This window comes from Apium graveolens, chromosome 6 (assembly GCF_009905375.1).
Source record: "Apium graveolens cultivar Ventura chromosome 6, ASM990537v1, whole genome shotgun sequence".
Taxonomy (NCBI): Eukaryota; Viridiplantae; Streptophyta; class Magnoliopsida; order Apiales; family Apiaceae; genus Apium; species Apium graveolens.
Genome location: NC_133652.1, coordinates 100,910,325 through 100,917,049, shown reverse-complemented (window position 1 = coordinate 100,917,049; position 6,725 = coordinate 100,910,325).

Genomic DNA, 6,725 nt, shown 5'->3' with positions numbered 1-6,725 from the left:
TTCCAACCTCACTAATTTCTTTGAGTTCTAGTGTGGCTATGGCAATTGTGTCAATGACCCAACAGTTGCCTACCCAAGCTACCAAACCTGCAAATATTTCAAAATCCAAATCAAAGAAAGCCCCCTGTGGTATCTCTCAAAAGATGCCAGTTACAAAATCCACCAAAACCAAAGAGGGGAGTGTGCAGGTGGGTAAGACAGGTGAGGGAAGGGGTGAACATAAAAGAAACCCTAAGGATAAGGATGGAAAGTTGTGTGGTTCCCAGCCTAGCCACACTGCAGTTTCCCAACAAACTGCAGTGCTTAAAAGGATAAAAGCTCATTTCTAGCTATATCCTCTCAAAAGGATGTAGTTATTGAACATAGCTCTCAACCAAGAGCACAGGCCAAGAGGGTTAGGGACAAAAGCTCACCCCAAACTTATGCCAGAAAGAAGAAATCTAAAACCCTTGGGGATGCACAGGGTACACATACTGTGCAAACTGGTGCTAAAGACACAATCACTACACCTTCACAAATTCAGCTTGATGTGACTCCAATAAATATGGAGTCACAGCGAAAATCTCTAGTAATAGAAGCACCTCAAACACCAAACTCACCCACAAACTCACTGGATGTGGATATGATAAACACATCAATTCCTGATTCCCCTTCTTTAACTTTGTCGGGGAAGCCAAAATCTAGTACAAGTGCGCATCATCTTTTAGATGATTTGTTGGCTCACTTGCCCATTCTTTCAGGAACTGTTGAATCATCTGTGCCCAAAATATCTTCAATCAGCACAGAGTCCACAATAGTTTCCATTCCTGAATCTCAAGATCCTAAGAAGCAAGTTGAACAATAGAAGAAGTCTCCAAGAATCAAGGAATTGGCTAAAAGAACCAAAAGGAAACTGGACATTGTTGATAAGGAATTGGAGAATTAGTTTCCCAAGTAATCCACTTCAACTACAACTCAAGCATCAAAACCCTCTGTGGTATTTGAAGATATCAAGGTAGTGGAACCTTACAGGAACATTCATGCTATTGTGCCTAAGGATGAGCCAATAGAATGGGAGAATATACCAATTCCTGACTTCAATTTACCAATCCTCAGCAAGCCAAAAAGAACAAAGTCAAGAGCAGTCAAGAAAGTAAAGTTGTCACCTCTCAAATCCAAGTCTAGTCAAAGCTCAATATAAAGTTAACAAAGGAGATTATATGTACTTGTGTGACATCAAGGAGTTTTCTGATCTAAATCTCTATCCAGATGAACTAGATGAAGTGAGAGGAATTGATGCATACAGAAACCTACCTGAAAGGTTAGTGTTCAAGTACAAGGGAGGAAAGGAGATTCAGTGGCCACTTCACAGGATCCTTCAAGAAAGCCAAGCTGTACTGATTAAGGTTTATTCATCTTTCAAGAAGAACTTTGGGTTCAATATTACTGCAAGAAGATTGGTACTGAAGAAGATTGAAGAACTAAGGAGTGCTAGAGCTAAAGATGCACTCCCAAAGACTGTAATCATCCCTTACACAGGGAGAAGAGTGCATCTAAGGCCCTACTGGCTGATGGAGTTCATGGATGACAAAGGAGTGAGAAGATTTTTCAGATTAGAAGACCAATTGAGCATCTCTAGCAATGAGACTCTCTTGGAAATACAAGAAAAGCTAAATCTCTCAGAATCTGATGAACTGGAATTCCACAGGTAGCTCCAAAATCAGATTGAAGAAAACAATAGAAAGCTTGGAAAGAGATCCAGACCTTCAAGGAACTAGATAAATCTGCTCAGGCTAGAGGAGCATGTTGAAAATGACTGTGAGAAAAACTTTGTACATTTTGTTAATTGAAGCACTTTTCAGTATTATGTACTGTCTTTTAAAGTTGTATTTTTAGGGTGTTTTGTTATCATCAAGTATCTCTTAATTTATGGCTACAATTCCAGTAGACATAAATTGGGGGAGATTGTTGTGTATATGTTGTGTACTTGATGATTTCATGAACAAAACACCTTGGTAGATTTTACTTAGTGAAAATGTAGCATCGACGGATAAGGATTATAGTCCCGACGGATAACTCATTTTGGTCCCGACGGATAATGTCTTATTATCCATTGAGTGAGCAGCTTATGTAATAATAAGTCTATAACACATTTCTGCATACACATTGTTTAGAAACGGTAGTAGTACTTAAGTCATGTTGACTTTAACTAGATATGCAGAATAGGTTGATTAATTGTACATAGATGATGTCTTGTAATTCTGCATAGATGAAATAAAGTCTAGTGCCTGATTGCTACCTGACGGATAAACAACAATGAATTCGACGGATGATCAACAACCCGATGGATGATCATTAACTCGACGGATGATTATTAACTTGACGGATGATCATAAACCCAACGGATAAAGAATTCAAATATTTGTTGACAGTGACAAGACAGTCACATGCGTCGAGTGTATGCAAATGGAATGTGGTAGCCTATTCAACTGGGTTTTCGAGAACAAAGAAGCATTGCCATTTCCATGCTATTATGAAGATATTCAAAGATGCTGGAATAGAGTAATGAAGTAGCATTGTATTAGACTTGATAGTTTTTGTTTTATTATCCTGTCTTATTATTTTGTAATCTTGGTGATATATATAAAGCAAGAAGCAACAATAGAATAGTAACACAGGAACTAAGCAACCAAGAGAGAAACATTTATAAGATGTATTCTTGGCATATCTCTCATTCTTAGTTGTTATCATTTTGTAAGCAGTTGTGTGCTTTTTACACACAGAGTTCTCTCGATATATATTATATATCTCTGGTGGAATCATTCAAATCCACCAGAAAGTTTTTAAAGACTATTGTTTTTAATTACTTGTGTTTTGATTCATTTCAAGTAACTATTCCGCATTCTGCTAATCAATTCACACTTATATATATATTTTAGTTAGAACATTTTTATTAAAGAAAAAAGTTTCAAGAATTCCATTCAACCCCCTTCTGTAATTCTTGTTACATTGTTAAGGGACTAACAGCTGGACATACACTTCAGATTCTGAAAGTGAGGTGAACTATGCCTTGATGGCAAATGCTGATAGCAGTTCCGAAGCTGCTGAGTTAAAGGTACCTCAAACAACTTATGCTTTTCATACTGATGATATTACTGAGTTGAGAAGATATCTTAAAACCATGTTCATTAGTTATAGAGATCAAACTTTAACATGTGAAAGATTAACTTCTGAAAATCTTGCTTATAAAAAGTGGAATGATTATTTAGAAAAAGAGTTAGTTATGTTCCATCAAACTCAGAAAGATAGAGATGATGCTTTCTATGTTAGAGTTGAAGTGCTTAAAATGAATGAATCTCTAAAAACTGAGTTAGAAAAGAAAAGAGAGATTATCAGGACTTGGACTAACTCCGGCTAAACAACTCAGAATTTGTTAAGTAGTGGAAATTGGAAAGAGGGCTTAGGTTATGGAGATGATAAGAATAATAAAGGAACTGTAAAAATTGAGCCTATAGTTGTTAAACAAAAGCCAAAGGTAAATCCTGTTAAGTTTGTAGTTGTAAAGTCTGATATTGATAAATCAGAAGTTAAAGAGAAATTAACTTCTGACAAACCAAAACAGGATAAGCCAACTGAAGTTAACATAGGCTTAATGACAAAGAAGCAGCTTAAGCATAAGCTGAAAGAAGTTAAGAATGTAAACAAAGTAAAGTCACCTAGGAAAAATAGGAATAGAAAGGAAGGTGTGAATAAAAGCAATGATTATAAGCCTGTTCCTAATGCTCCTAGAAAGAAATGTTATAACTGTGGAAATTCTAACCATCTGGCTTCTTTTTGCAGGAAGAATAAAAACATAAAGTCCTTACCTTCAAAATCAGGAGTTAAGAGTCAGTCTGTTAGATATAGGCCACAAAATCCTTGTTTTCATTGTGGTAGTTTATGGCATTCCATTTATACATGTAAGGAATATCATAGTTTATACTATGATTATTATCAAATAAAACCTTTTTTAAAGAAAGTTAGCATTATTCCTTCTAGTGTAAGTTCTGATGCAAAGTCTGATACTGTAAATTCTGATAAGAAAAATGTTAACATAAACTCTGATGTTAAATCCACTGCAAATGTTAACAAACTTAATAAGGCCAAAGGATCCAAGAAAGTCTGGGTCCTTAAAACTAATCATTAGTGGTCTTTGTGATTGTAGGGTAACAGGAAAAACATCCTAGTTCTGGACAGTGGATGTTCAGGACATATGACTGGAAATAAAGCCCTGCTATCAGACTTTGTGGAGAAAGATGGCCCGGGTGTTTCTTACGGAGATGGCAAAATGGGAAAAACTCTGGGATATGGCAATATCAATCTTGGGAATGTCATCATTGAAAAAGTAGCTCTAGTCTCAGGACTAAACACAATCTGCTGAGTGTTAGTCAAATCTGTGACAGAGGTTATCATGTGGATTTCTTTGAAGAACACTGTGAAGTTGTAAGCAAATCTACAGGCAAAGTTGTTCTGAAGGGATACAGGCATGGTAACATTTATGAAGCCAAGCTTTCAACAAGTACTGATGGTTCTGCAATCTGTCTGTTAAGTAGAGCATCAATTGAAGAAAGTTGGAATTGGCACAAGAAACTCTCTCATTTAAATTTCAACAATATAAATGAACTAGTCAAGAAAGATCTTGTGAGAGGACTGCCAAAATCAGTATTTGCTCCTGATGGCCTTTGTGATTCATGTCAAAAGGCAAAACAAAGAAAATCTTCATTCAAGAGCAAGACTGAATCTTCAATTCTTGAGCCTTATCACCTACTACATGTTGATCTATTTGGTCCAGTGAATGTCATGTCTATTGCAAAGAAGAAATATGTTATGGTCATAGTAGATGAGTTTACCAGATATACATGGGTGTATTTCTTGCACACAAAAAGTGAAACTGCATCTATCTTGATTGATCATGTCAAACAACTGGATATTTTGGTTAAAGACTCTGTGAAAATCATAAGAAGTGCTAATGGCACTGAGTTCAAGAATTTGATTATGGACTAGTTCTGCAAAGACCATGGAATCAAGCAGGAATTCTCTGCTCCTGGAACTCCACAACAAAATAGAGTTATTGAAAGAAAGAATAGAACTCTTATTGAAGCTGCACGAACTATGCTTGATGAAGCAAAGTTACCAACCTACTTTTGGGCTGAAGCTCTGCAGACTGCTTGTTTTACTCAGAATGCATGCAACACTTATCAACAAGCATGGAAAGACACCATATGAGATGGTTAAGAAAAAGAAGCCAAATCTGAAGTACTTTCATGTATTTTGATACAAGTGTTTTGTTCTTAAGACTCATCCGGAACAGCTATCCTAATTTGATCTAAAAGCTGATGAAGAAATTTTTGTTGGATATCCACTTTCCACAAAAGCCTTCAGAGTCTACAATTTAAGAACAAGGGTTGTCATGGAATCTATCAATGTCTCTTTTGATGATAAGAAGATTACTGGACTTGAAGATTTCAATGATCATGATCAGCTGAGATTTGAGAATGACATTTTAAATTCTGATTCTCTAAATCCTAACAGTATAAATCCTGGCAGTCTAAATCCTGACAGTCTAAATCCTGACACTGCAAATTCTGATGGATTAAACTCTGATGTCATTGAAATTATGGTGACTACGCCAAAGCAAGATACACCTGTGCAGGGGGAGCATATTGAAGATACAACCACATCTCAAGAAGCATCGAAACCTAGAACAGGCTCTTCAAGTTCTGATTCATCCAGTTCTGGTGGGCCAAGTTCTGATAATTCTGGAAACTCAAATTCTAATTCATCAAGTTCTGATGGCCCAAATTCTGATAATTCTGGAAACTCAAATTCTGAAGGATCCAACTCAGAGAGCATAATTTCAGGGGGAGCATCAGAAAATATTGATGGAGACAACATGGATCATGGGGGAGCATCCAAGTCTAGAGATAACCTTCCATTTGTAAGGAAGTGTACTAAAGCACATACACCTGACTTGATTATTAGATCCTGAAGCAGGTATTAGAACTAGAACATCAACATCAAATGAATGTCTCTATCACTCTTTTCTTTCTCAGATTAAATCAAAGAAAATGGAAGAAACTCTTCAAGATGCTGATTGGGTACAAGCAATGCAGGAAGAGTTAAATGAATTTGAAAGAAATAAAGTCTGGACCCTAGTGCCAAGACCAAAGAACAAATCTGTTATTGGTACAAAATGGGTGTTCAGAAATAAAACTGATAGTGATGGCATAATTACAAGGAATAAGGCAAGGCTGGTTGCAAAAGGATACTCTCAACAAGAGGGAATTGATTATGATGAAACATTTGCACCATTTGCTAGATTGGAAGCCATAAGGATATTTTTGGCTTATGCTGCTCACAAAAAGTTTATAGTCTTTCAAATGGATGTAAAAAGTGCTTTCCTTAATGGAAAATTAGAAGAAAAAGTATATGTTGAACAACCTCCAGATTTTGTAGATTCAAAATTTCCTCATCATGTCTACAGACTTGATAAAGCACTTTATGGCCTTAAACAAGCTCCAAGAGCATGGTATGAGACATTAGCTCAATTTCTTATGGAAAGTGGATTTAACAGAGGGACTATTGACAAAACATTGTTTTATCTCAACCATGGAAAGGACTTACTTTTGGTGCAGATATATGTTGATGATATCATTTTTGGTTCTACAAATGACAGACTTTATAAAAGGTTTTTCAAGCTAATGCAG